The sequence below is a fragment of the Lissotriton vulgaris genome, chromosome 3_1 (assembly GCF_964263255.1).
Source record: "Lissotriton vulgaris chromosome 3_1, aLisVul1.2, whole genome shotgun sequence".
NCBI lineage: Eukaryota > Metazoa > Chordata > Amphibia > Caudata > Salamandridae > Lissotriton > Lissotriton vulgaris.
In genome coordinates, this window is record NC_141689.1 from 475,080,197 (window position 1) to 475,092,772 (window position 12,576).

A 12,576-nucleotide genomic window follows, 5' to 3' on the forward strand; every position below is an offset into this window, starting at 1 on the left:
ATCTGTTTGATTTTTGGGATGTTCGTGGTGTGATTGTCTCAACTAAGCGACCTCTTGAAGTGCATTTCAGTGAGCCATGTGATAGTGCTGTGAAACTGTTAAAGTGAAACGAGCTGAATACAAGTGGCGGGTTCCGCCCCTGTTACATTTTTAAAGAAATTTCAACATTATAAAAAATTCCCTATAAAAAATGTAATTTTATAAAAAATAAATTCCCAAAGAAGAAAACAGGGCACTGTAAACACGGGGCACTGTCTCTGTGAGTCTGCCCCACTCACCTCCGCAGTAGTCACTGTCACTCACATGACTGATTGCTTTGCTACCGGGCCCACAGAAGCCTGCAATGCTACTTGTTTGCCAGGCCGACAACCTCACAGCCCTGAAGGCCGTGATGTCATCAGCTCGGCAAAGACCTTGCTGCAAGGCCCAGTCTCCACCCCCTGATGGCGTGGAGGTAAAGTAATGAAGGCAGAGAATTGATTGATCGGTTCCAGTATAGACCCACACCCCGAAACAATAGGTCTTCCGGGTGGCTTCTCCATGCCGTTATGAACCTTGGGAAGAGTATAAATTGTTGGTATTCTAGGTTCCTTCCTGTTCAAGAAATCTTTTTCAGGTGCACTCAGGAAGCCTCTGCGTAGGCCTTCTTCCGTTAAAGTTTTAATGAGTGTTTTTATCTCCATTGTTGGGGTCTCTAGGCGTGGGTAGGTAACTCTCGCGTACATCAAGTTGTTTTTCAGTCTACTCTTTGTAATCAGCTGTGTTCTGCACAACCACTGCCCCACCCTTATCTGCAGGCTTGATGACGATGGAGTTGTTCTCCCGTAGGTCAGTCAGTGCTAGCCTCTCTTCCTTAGTGATGTTGTATTTGAGATAGCGTCTTTCATCCAGAGAGTTCATCACCTCATTGCATCACGATTTGTTCAAAGGCTAATATGCGTTGGCTCATCTGGTATGCACCTGGAGTGAAGGTGGATGTTGATTAGAAGGGTGTTGCCGTGAGTGTTGGTTCATAGGTGTTCCTGCCAAAGTAATATTTCAATCTTACTTTGCAGAAGAATTTCTGCAGTTCCAGTTTAGTGGTAAAAGATTCAGGTCTACTTGTGGGAACGAAAGAAAGCCCTTTACTGAGTACATCTCTTTCTGCAGTGGTCATCATTTGGTTCGAGAGGTTGTTGATGGGGTCCAATGTCTCATTCTGTTGTGTGGATCCAACCAATGTTCTTACCACAGTGGAATTCTCTGCAATTTCCAAGGCGGGTGCTGTCTCTGTGACTTCAAGTTCAGTCATGGACCCATCGGTTTCCAGTGACCTCCGTGGAGTAACTTCCTCCATCTGTAGGTTTTCCTTTGCGTGGAAATCTTCCCATGTGCTTCTGCTGGGAAGAACCTCACTCGTTGGTTGCCTCTCTGTGATCCTCTCCCTCTGCTCCATCTTCTCGGGCAGTCCCAGCCTTGATCCTGTCTCCCGCCTCGGTTGGATGGGCGGTACCTGATTCTAAAAAATGCTGTTGTTGGCCCTGGTTGCCCTGCCTACTTGTTGATGGTCTGTCAGAGTTCTACTCTGATCCACTCCGAACTGAGGAGTCTGAGAAGGTGTTGAATCGTCTAACCCTCTGTCTGCTCCTGTTAGTGTAAAATCCTTTTTGATCTTGCTGGTAAAATTCGTCATCCAGATAGGGGTATGAAAACGTTTTGTTGTAGTTTCTAATGTCTTTTGCAAGCTTGTCAAGTTTTTTATTGAGAATTGTAGTGTTGAATTCAGTGAGTGCCTTTTCAGCCCGTTCCAGGGCCTCCTTCGCATTAGACAAAGCACTGTCCTCTAGTATCTCCTTTTTCTGGTCAGCTATTTCTTGTGTGAGCTTCTTCACGTACTCAATGGCCGTGTCTACCCATAACACAATCCAGTGCCTGGAGCAATTGGTGGCTACAAAACTGTAGCCCTCTCTAAATTTTGGGACATCAATAAAAATAGCCGGCTCGTTTTTGACCTGTAGGCCCTTGGGAATGATGTTTGCTGAGCGGTATTTTGTCAGCACGTGACCATGCAGGCGGGACCTTATCAGTTATTCCTCCAATCGTTCTATTCTCATTTATTTTTCATTCAGTGTAGCGTCAACTGAGATGCAGTCATGGGGAGGTCATGCCAATCACAGGCATACCCCACCATACCATTGTGTACCCTAGTGTATGTACGTGTTTTAACTGTCTTCTAATGTGTCTCTTTCAGCATAGCACTGGCCCTGGGCCTGGTTAGGCAGAGCTCAGGGTCAGTCAGAGTCAGGTACCACCAGTATCAGTCAGAAAAAAGTTGGGGGTGCCCAGGGCCCAGGATGACTTTGCAACAGTGAGAAACAACCATTTGTTTAGGTTTTGCATCATAATTGTAATATCCTTGTAGCAGTGGTTTCAGTACTCATTTTTATGGGACGGATTTCCTAACTATAAATGATTTATTCTCATAATTTGTAAATTTACTTTAGCCCTGTGAATTATACATTTCAACCAATAAGGGAAGAAAGTAGAATCGTATACTGCCACGTAAAGCTCTATAATGTAGCACTGTACTCAATATGTATTTTCTATTTTAAAATACACATTCTATTAAACAAAAACATAATAGGTAGGTTGTGGAGCTCTGATGACATTTACAAACCACTGTGTCTCAATATTGATTATCATCTCACAAGAAATTCACACTGACGTTCTAGAAGTAGGGGCGTGCGAAATTCTCAACTGTGGCCGCATAGTTTGGCACTTTTGAAACTTTGGAAGTCCAGTGGGACCACTGTCTACATGGAATTGTTTTGTTTGCTGCCAGCCCTGACTGATGATGGATCAAGCCCTGATCTGTTGACTGGGTAGGAGTTTTCTGCTTAATTCAGATACTCTGTCCATCACCGCCCCCTTTTCTGAATCGTTTTGTCCACCATAAGCGTGGAAGGGTATGCTCAGATGTGAGTCCCTTGCTCACTGCACCATCAGGATTCAAGCACCCCCTTTTCTGAATAGCCCTGACTGATGGCAGGGAACACAATAGCCACCTCCTAGCAAGCTGCTTACATCTTCTCTATGTCCTCTCCCCTACAGCTGGAAGCTTTGACTTGGGACTCCCAAACATCAAAGAAGGATGGGTAAGTGGCTCATGAAAACCTGTGTGATGCAGCATGCTCATGGCCTAGTGCAATAGTGGCAATGTACCTGTCACCGCATTGGGCCCCCTTTTTTGATATTCTTGAACTCTGCAGACTTAACACTTCGCAATGCTGGGAAGTTTAAAGAAATAGGCGAAGCACTTAGCTGTGTGACTTGGTAGATCCATATATGAAAGTGGTTGTCCAATATATTATTCAATATATGTTCACTATGATTGAGACATTACAGTGTCACAATAGTGCAGTAGCACCAATATAGCTAAGGATGGGTTACATTTTCCAATGGGAAATCAACGTGTTTTTTGCACTACACTATTGAAATCTGACTATAGTTCATATGATTTCAAATAGTTTCTAATTTCCCTGGTAGACTGCACCTTTACAGGAGCTTTCAGAGTAGGATGGGTTGTCATGAGCCAGTCTGGTCCTCATGGCCTTACTCTGGTGCCTCATGCAGAACAGGGTGGTTTGAATGCCTTTGCAGGAGCTGATTTTGGATTCCCTGGACAACTGATAGGATAACCTAAAAAAGATGGCCGACTTCTAAAGAGCTCCCATCAGGAGCTCCTGGGCTCAGGATCACTGCTTTGGCATAAATCCCAGCAAAGCCCCTCCATCAAGCCACTGTATATCGGGAATCGAGAGAAACTTTTTCTCGAGCTCCCATAGAGGACAACATAGCTAGGGCGGCACAATTAGGAACGTGGTCGAGGACCACACTGCAACAAAGAAGAAGGGAAATGCAGGAGACCACTGTTTTGGTGGTGAAGCCTACTCCAGCAGGAGGGTCGTATGCGTTGTGGCCCAGCCCGACTCGCCCAACATGTATTTTCATGTGCTCCGCCATGCCCAGTGACCGGTGGTCGGGAGACTGCTGTGCATCATCTTTTGTGGCCTGTCCAGGCTAGTGGCCGGGGTGCCAGGGGTTACTGGTAGATGCCAGAGAACACCATCTTGGCGATAAGGTGTGCTCTTGAAAGAGGGTGATGTTCACTCTTAGGCCCAAACCTGTCTCGTCAGACGTGTTGTTCCTGGGTCCGCTGCGGGTACTCAACCGCGCACAGCTGAATGGTGATAGGGAGACTGCCACTGATCTTCTGGCGTGTGGCCCAAGGTCCACTGCCGGTACCCTGCTGTGCCCAGTTGAATGGTAGTTGGGAGACTGCTGCAACCGGCATGGAAACACCAACTCGGCGCCAAAGGTGAGCCCGCGGCCCCCTCTAGCTTGGACGTCTCTGCCGATCATCCCACTCAGCTGCCCCCGCCTGACCCCCAGCCTGTGTGTTGAGCCGAGCAACACAAAAAGTGAAATCCCATACCCCCATTGACACCCTACAGGCAACCGGGATCTCTTCTGTTGCCATGGAGATGCCTTCGGTGCCACAGGAGACTGCAACGTTGCTCATGCTGAGTGTGTTCTGCATCAAACAGCTCCCCATCACTTCCGGAAACCTTGATATAGAACTTGCTACTGATTGGGCATACTTCCATCCTGCGAGTAGATCGTGCCATTATGTCATCACTGTTAGGCTATTATATTATATCAGGCCTGTACTCTTTTAATCCACCCTATGTAGCATGAGTCTGCCCTGCGGGCTGATGGCGGGGACAGGGCTAGTGGCTGGGGCCCTTGGATGCATCTTGGACTACAACCTGACCAACCTGTCTATCATAATGCTATGCTATATTATATCAGTATGCTGTTTCTATATTCTTTTTGATATTTGATATTTATTGGCATTTGTAGAGCGCTAACTTTCGCTCCGGAGGGAGCATCTTGGCGCTGAGCACACAGAAGGTCGTCTAGGGGTGCATGGATCAAATAGCTGCGAGGACTGAGGAGTCAGACTGAGAATAAATCCAGGTTTTCAGAAATTTCCTGAATAGGCTTTCTGAGGGAGCGTGCCTAAGGTTGGGGGGGAGACGGTTCCATGCCTTAGCCGCCAGAAGGGAGAAGGTCTTTCCACCCTTGGATTTTAGTTTTATGCGGGGTTCCGAAATGAAATTGGCGCCAGATGACCTCAAGCAGCGGATAGGAATGTAGTGCTGGAAGCGCTTGGTCAGGTAAGATGGACCCAAGCCCCTGTTTGCTTTAAATACAGTGACTAGGAGCTTGAATAAGATTCTCTTATGGAGGGGCAGCCAATGAAGGGTGTTGAGGGCTGCAGAGGCTGAGGACCTGCGGGGGAGTTTCAAAACAAGCCTGGCTGCTGCATGTTGGACACTCTGCAGCTTTTTCAGAGAGGACTTCTTGATGCCTGCTAGGAGGCCGTTACAATAATCCAGCCGGGAGAGGATAAGCGCCACCGCGACTGATTTCCTGGCTGTGATGGGCAGAAAATTGAAAAATTTCTTTAATTGCCTGATCAGGCTGAAACAGCGCCCAGCGGTAATGCGCACATGTTCATCGAAGCTGAGGGAAGCGTCAAATTGAACGCCCAAGTTGCGGGCTGAAGCAACCGCGCTTGGAGGTGCTTCGGAGTTATGGGGCCACCAGTCTTTGGGGGAAAAGAATGTGCCTTTACCTAGGGGAATTATTTCTGTTTTGGCGCTGTTGCATTTTAAATGATGCAAATTAAGCCAAGAAAAGACTTCTGACAGACAGTTTTGGAATCTGATGGCAGCATCCGGAAGTTTTTTATCGATAGTGACGACAAGCTGGGTGTCGTCAGCGTAGGATGTCACGAGAATCCCATGTGACTCGATCAACGTGAGAAGGGGGGCCATATATACATTGAAAAAGAGGGGGCTCAGGATGGAACCCTGGGGTACCCCCGAGATGATGGATCGTTCATCGGAAAGAAAGGGGCCCAAGGAGACCGTTTGAGAGCGATTGGACAGGAATGAGGTTATCCAGGCAAGTGCGGAGCCCGAGACACCAATCTCACGCATCCTATTAATTAGAACAACATGTGAGATGGTGTCGAAGGCCGCGGTTAGGTCTCTTTGTGCTCACTCCCTGCCAATACTTTGTGTTCAATTCCCGTAAATACTGGCAGATTATATCTACGCTGTTAGTTTAAATTGCACATCTCTCGCACACACCATTGTATTGTTTTCTTTCTGTGTTTAGATGCATGTATCTGTTTCGTACTTTATATGTAAATCATGTACTCTAAAGTCCTTACGTAACATAATTGGTTCTTTTGTAAAGCACTCTGAAACCTTCGGGTAAAGTAGGAGCTATGTAAAAACGCATAAATAAAGATAGGTTGACTAAAGGTATGGCTGAGTGGAGCCCTATGTAGCGGAAAGGATGAGCTCAAGAACTGAGGGCTCAGGTGTGCCTCTTTAGGACAGAAACACAAAATAAAGTGCACAGCTCGCCCTCCAGGAGATGACATTCCTAGTAAGAGTAACAGGTAACTGAGCAAGCAGTTTGGTCAACATTGCCACCATAAGAGAAAACCACAATGACCAGGTAGAACTAACATGGAACTTCCTCACCAACCCTGCTTACCTAAGACGAAAGCAGAGATACAGTGAGAGGCCGTCACCCAAATAAGAACTTGAATGGCCAGAGTAAGGGTTTTTACCACTCTCGGTAAAGTGACATTTTTAGATCGAAGCCTAGCGTAAGACTGCGCAGTCTCTCTGGTGATATCTTATCTGAGGAGCTTTCACTAGGGGGCTTTAAGCCCAGCCCCTCTTTCCCATTGGCCGGAGTCACCGTTTATGCTGAACTGTGGCCGGCCGTTGGGAAAGAGCATGCTATGATGTACAATTTTCTCTTTTTGAGCCGTCCCACTTGGACTGGCTCGTCTGACTTACTTCTGCCGTAAAAGGTTTGTTATCTTTATGGCGGCAAAACACATGGCCCCATAAAGATAACAAACCTGGCCAGGCCGTCAAAGTGGGACAGCTCAAAAAGATAAAAGTCTATGTTGTGGCGTCCGCTTGTAGACAGAACATCTGCTTTAGACCGTGCCCCCACAAAATGCCCAAGTCTGCCCTGTTGTGATGCCACCTCCCTTCAAGAATACACAACCCCCACTCCCTTGTTACAGCGCTTCACACACGCATGTATAGCGCCAAAGTACTTTGTCTTGCACAGAGGCCCTTTCTATGACCTGTGCCTTAACACATCTCACTACTGGTAGAGGGAAACATTGGGCGCCCCTGAGGTCTTACTAGTTTTTTTTCCATCATTTATTTATGACAGAATAAACAAGTGCTGTCCTGAGGGAGCTCGAGGGGGGTGAGCGGTAATGTCACTGAGGCGGTTAATGTCCACTACCCCGAAGCCGTTGGGACGTGTGCGTTCCGCTGGGAGCTGTGTATGCGGTGAGTGAAGCCCCCCTCCGTCTTCCCCCATTACGGGGCAGTCCCTCAGGCTGGGCGGTTTAGCCCGGCCTTTGCCGAGCATCTGTCCGCCTTGAGGGGAGGGAGTGACAGCTCCTGGGGGCACAGGCCAGAGCCCTCGCCCCGGTCCAGGCCACTAGGCTGTCGTGCGGCTCAGGGCAGGACCCAGCCCGGGGAGCAGGAGGGCCAGTGAGTGAAGCCGGCTCCAATTGGGGGCAGGTGCACTTTTTCCCCCTGTAGAACTACTCTGTGGCAGGATCATGTGGAGAAGTGTGGCTCAATGGTTAGAGCAGCAGACCCTGATGCAGAGGTCTAGCCCGGGACCAGGGTTCAATTCCCTGCCTCGGCGGGTCTTGGGCTCAAAAATTCCACGGACCTGATCATTCTCGCCTCGGTGCCTATTCCAATCATGGAGTCCCACTCTGCAACTCTGGGCAATAGCTTGCTTAATCTCCATAACGGCCCCCACAACGCTAAGGATGCCTGGCCTCCACCTTGGGGGTGCCCAGGAGTGGACGCCTCACAGGGAAAGCCAGGATGGGTTCCACAGCGGTATTCGTACAAGCGCCTTGAGACCCTTGCGGGTGAGTAGTGCGCTATACAAGTATCAATTTACATTTATCAATTTACAATTTACCTGTGCCAGTGCCTCGGCCCGTGCGAATAAGTTGCCGGGAGGCGCTTGAGCTTGGCTCTGTCTCATTGAAGACTCCGGTGCCCGCCGCTGGCAGTTACTCCATCCGGCACACCGCTGTGCCCCCTGGTCCAGCGACTTCGTGGGGGTCAGTTTCAGGCGGTGAGTGTTATGTTATGTTATGTTATGTTATGTTAATTGTTCTTATACCGCGCACAGATGCCCCAGCAAAGGGGCGTCCTGGCGCAATAAGAGGGTGAACACAACACAGCATTAAAAAGAGACTCAATCAGGAATTTTTAAGCGAAGAGAAAAGTTTTAATGGCCCGTCTGAACTGGAGATGATCATCCAGTGCACGAATCTCAGCGGGAAGGGAGTTCCACAACTTCGCAGCCACTACTCGAAAGGAGCGGCCGCCAATTTTACTCAGCCTGAAGCGTGGGACAACCGACAAATTCTGACCCATCGATCTCAAGGAACGCGCTGGAACATAAGGCATGTTCCTTCCCTCCTTCCCCTGCGTGCCTGGCTCCGTTCCATCTGCTCGGATCCTGGTTTGTCCGGGTGTAACTGGGCGGGATGGTGTGTGGTGGGGGGTTGCCTCGCCCCCTGTGTGGCTTTCTTACCACCTGTATTTTAGAGCGTCCAGGCAATGCGAGGTAGCGTGGTGCAATGTAACACTGCCGACTTTAAAGCGAAGGCAATTGGTTTGAATCCAGCCAAAGTAAATTTTTCAAGCTCGTAATAGAATAGCCCTGAACTTTTGGGGAGTTGGTTTTGAGATCGCCGCCTTTCCTTTGTGTAAGCACTGGTGAGTTCATAGAATTTGGAGTATGTTTTAGACTTCTCTGCAGTGTGCTGCCTCCTGTCTCCCCCTAACCGCTCTCTCCTGCTGCAGGGTGCTGACCGGTCTGCAGAGGGCACACCAGAAGGATGATCAGGGGCTCGTAACATGCCCATCTTCTACGGACGGCTGTGTGTGTGTGTGTGTGGCTCTGTGTGTGTGGCTCTGTGTGTGGCTCTGTGTGTGTTTGTTGCTCTGTGTGTGTGTGTGTGGCTCTGTGTGTGTGTGTGTGGCTCTGTGTGTGTGTGTGGCTCTGTGTGTGTGTTTGGAGATAAAATTATCTCCCTATTACCTAGCTGTCGCTAACACCAGTTAGCGACAGCTAGTAGGAGATAGCGACCATCTTGGGCCCTGTTTGCATGTCAGTGAAATTTATCACTAATGACATGCAAAGTGGGCGTGCCAAGATGTAGCGACTGGAAACAGTCGCTAACATCGCTATCTCCTATTACCAACTTTTTGAGATATTTGCGCTAAGCGCGAATATCTCCAAAAGCTAACACCTGCCCCTGAGCAGTTCTTAGCCATGTTATCCAATGGTAGGTGGATAACATGGCTAAGAGCATTAGCTCGGTAATGCATGAATATCGCTGACTTTTCAGCGATATTCATGCATTTCGGCCGATTTTTATCGCTTAGGAGATAAACCTTGATAATAGCAAGGTTCCTAAGCGATAAAAATCGCCGCAGCAGGGCGATAAAAATATTGCCGCTAAGCCAACATAGCGATAATTATCGCTAGTTGTTGGTAATATGCCTCTTGCTGCTGTAGTGTCAGACCTGCCTCGCCGGTGCCAAGCCGACCTCCAGCACCTCAATCAATAAGGCAGGAGTCAGTTGTATATCCTTGCCCCCCGCCTTCCCCCCCACAAACAGCCCCCTTTCCTGTGAGCATGATCAGAGTGAGTGACGTCCTTCTCGAGTAGGGACACTGTGGAAACAGAAACCAGTGACAGGGATCAGAAGAAGCAAGCTGGGCCTATATGTAACAGGGAGTTTGATATGACTTAGACCCACCAAATATCGGGGAACTGACACGTGGGTCCCACAAATGGGTGCTGGAATGTGCTCCAAAAACAGAAAGGGGCAGGCTTACAAGCCACTTGCACTGCAAATGCGCCACTCTTTGTGACGCACTGGAGCGCATTTTTCTGCCCTATATTCACAAGGACAGGAAAAGCCACCCGGTGTTGCTTTTACTGTCCATGTAAATATGGCCACTTTACACGCAGCACTTTGCATGTTTGTTGCTGTGGGTGTTCCCACGCAACAACTATGGAACCAGACACGTTGCCAGATTTGCATGAAATCATAAATCTGGAAATGCGTCTGAATGCTATGTCTCCCCAGGGGAGGCGTAGGGAGGTGCATCAAGGAGAAATGTATTAATTTCTTCTTGTTTTCCTTTCCTCTTTCTATGCGTGCTGCATTCTGCAGCACACATAGAACGAGGAAATAACCTCTAATGATTGTTTAAGTGCAGGAAGGTGTCCCTTCCTGTACATAAACAATCCTTTAAATCAATGACATTTTACAAGTTCTATGTGTGCCAATGCGGCACACATAGAACTTGTAAAACGCCATTTCTGATTCTTTATGTGCAGGAAGGGAACTCTTCCTGCTCATAAACAATCATCCCCGTGATTCAGGCATCCTTGCACCATGGTACAAGGGTGCCTGCGTCGGCGCATGGCAGCAGTTTATGCGCCAGCGCAGGGGGAAGCACTGAGATGCAACATATTGTTGTAAATATGTTTCATCCCTGTGCTTCAAAACTAACGCAGGGCAGTGCAGCAAAATACCTTGCTGCACCACCCTGTGTTAGCTTATTGTAAATCTGCCTGAAAGTTTGAAATCCGTAGCACTTTGATCCAAAAGTAATACTAAATAAATTAATTGCATCTAAATACACATTGTCAGGCTCATAGTTAAGATCTCAACTATATGGTCTGCAACTTGGTTTCAAAATGTGTCTATGCTATAGAGTCCAGGATTGCTGAGATGCCTCCCCGTTGGCATCTCTGACTTTACTAGCTCTGCTTCCTGTGCCGTGGCGGTGCTCTACTTAATGTTGTCATCATGTAGGTGGAGCCTGGTTTCTCTGGTGATGTCTGAGTGGAAGAGTAGAGGGGTATGTACAAAGAAGTGGTGGAGTGAGGCGTTAGCCGTCATGCTTAGCGCCTCACTCTGCCACTTCTGAAACGCAAGGGTGCACCATATTTACAACAATATGGTGCAGCCTTGTGTTTCCCCCTGCGATGGCGCTACACTTAAAGGTGTAGCGCCAACGCAGGTACCCTTGCACCATAGTCCAAGGGTGTCTGCGTGCAAGGGAGGATTGTTTATGTGTAGGAAGGTGCACAATGGGCTGCCTGCGCCAGCGCAGGCACCCTTGCACAATGGTGCAAGGGTGCCTGCGTTGCGGGGAAGATTATTTTTGTACAGGAAGGGAAACCTTTCTGTACAAAAATAATCACAAGAGGCTTTTCCTCTTTCTATGTGTGCTGCAGAATGCAGCACACATAGAAAAGGGAAATACGAGGAGAAATATAGACATTTCTCCCTGTTGCGCCTCCCTTACGCCTCCCCTGGGGAGGCGTAAGCTTTTGGCACTGCTTCAGAGTTACGATGTCTCGTAAATCTGGGGCAGTGTCAAAAGGCCATGGATGTTGCTGGGAACGCCCCCAGCAACACCCATTGCACGCCCCTTTAACGCAGAACACTGCGTTAAAGGGACTGATATTTATCAGGCAGCAGTACGCCACAAAAACTGGCGTACTGCTGCCTGACAAATACCACGCAGGCTTCTGCGCCACGGAACTTCATGAAAAGTGAAGTTCCAATGGCGCAAGGGGCCTCATAAATGAGGCCCCAGGTTTTTACCTGGTCTTAATTTTGGTGCTGCCTCCTATGTATGCTGACTTGTACATGGGGGGCAGCGTCAAAATCAATGGGTGTTGCGGTGGAACGCCCACAGCAACCCCCACTGCCCACTCCTTTCACACTAACCATAGCGTGAAAGGGGGCCTTATTTACAAGGCAGCGTTAAGCCACGTTAAGTGACTTAATGCTGCCTTGTAAATAAGGCTAAGCCCCTATCGCCATCACAACTTCGATAAAAGTGATTTTGTGGTGGCGATAGGGGCTTATACATATGCCCCCAGGTTTTGGTGTCTCTCACAGATGACCAGTTCTCACAATAAGAAGATCCCTGTTGGATTCTCATAATAAGAAGATCCCTGTTGGATCTGGGCCCTGGAGTCAAGAGATCAGATTGAGTGTAGAACCATGGCAGGTGCATGAACGTAGGTTGGTGTATGGTGCATTCAACCTAATGTGACGACTTAGGTGTTTCAGGACTGGGCATGGCAGTGGTGAAGAAAGTGGCTAGACATGGGCCTCTGAACAATGTACACAGCACAGTTTCCTTGTGTTTGGTCTCCTGTCAGACAAGCAGGAATGGGTTTAGTGGAGCTGCAGGGGCTAGTCCTCTAGCTCCCTGTGATGCTACTGTGAGGGTTGGGGAGGCTGCTGGTATAGATGTATGAAGTTTTAGGAACTTCTTAGGATATAGATGTAGTGTTGTTTTTGGCCCTTTCTGCAGGGTCATCCCCAAACTTTTTGCCTTAACCCTCCAGTT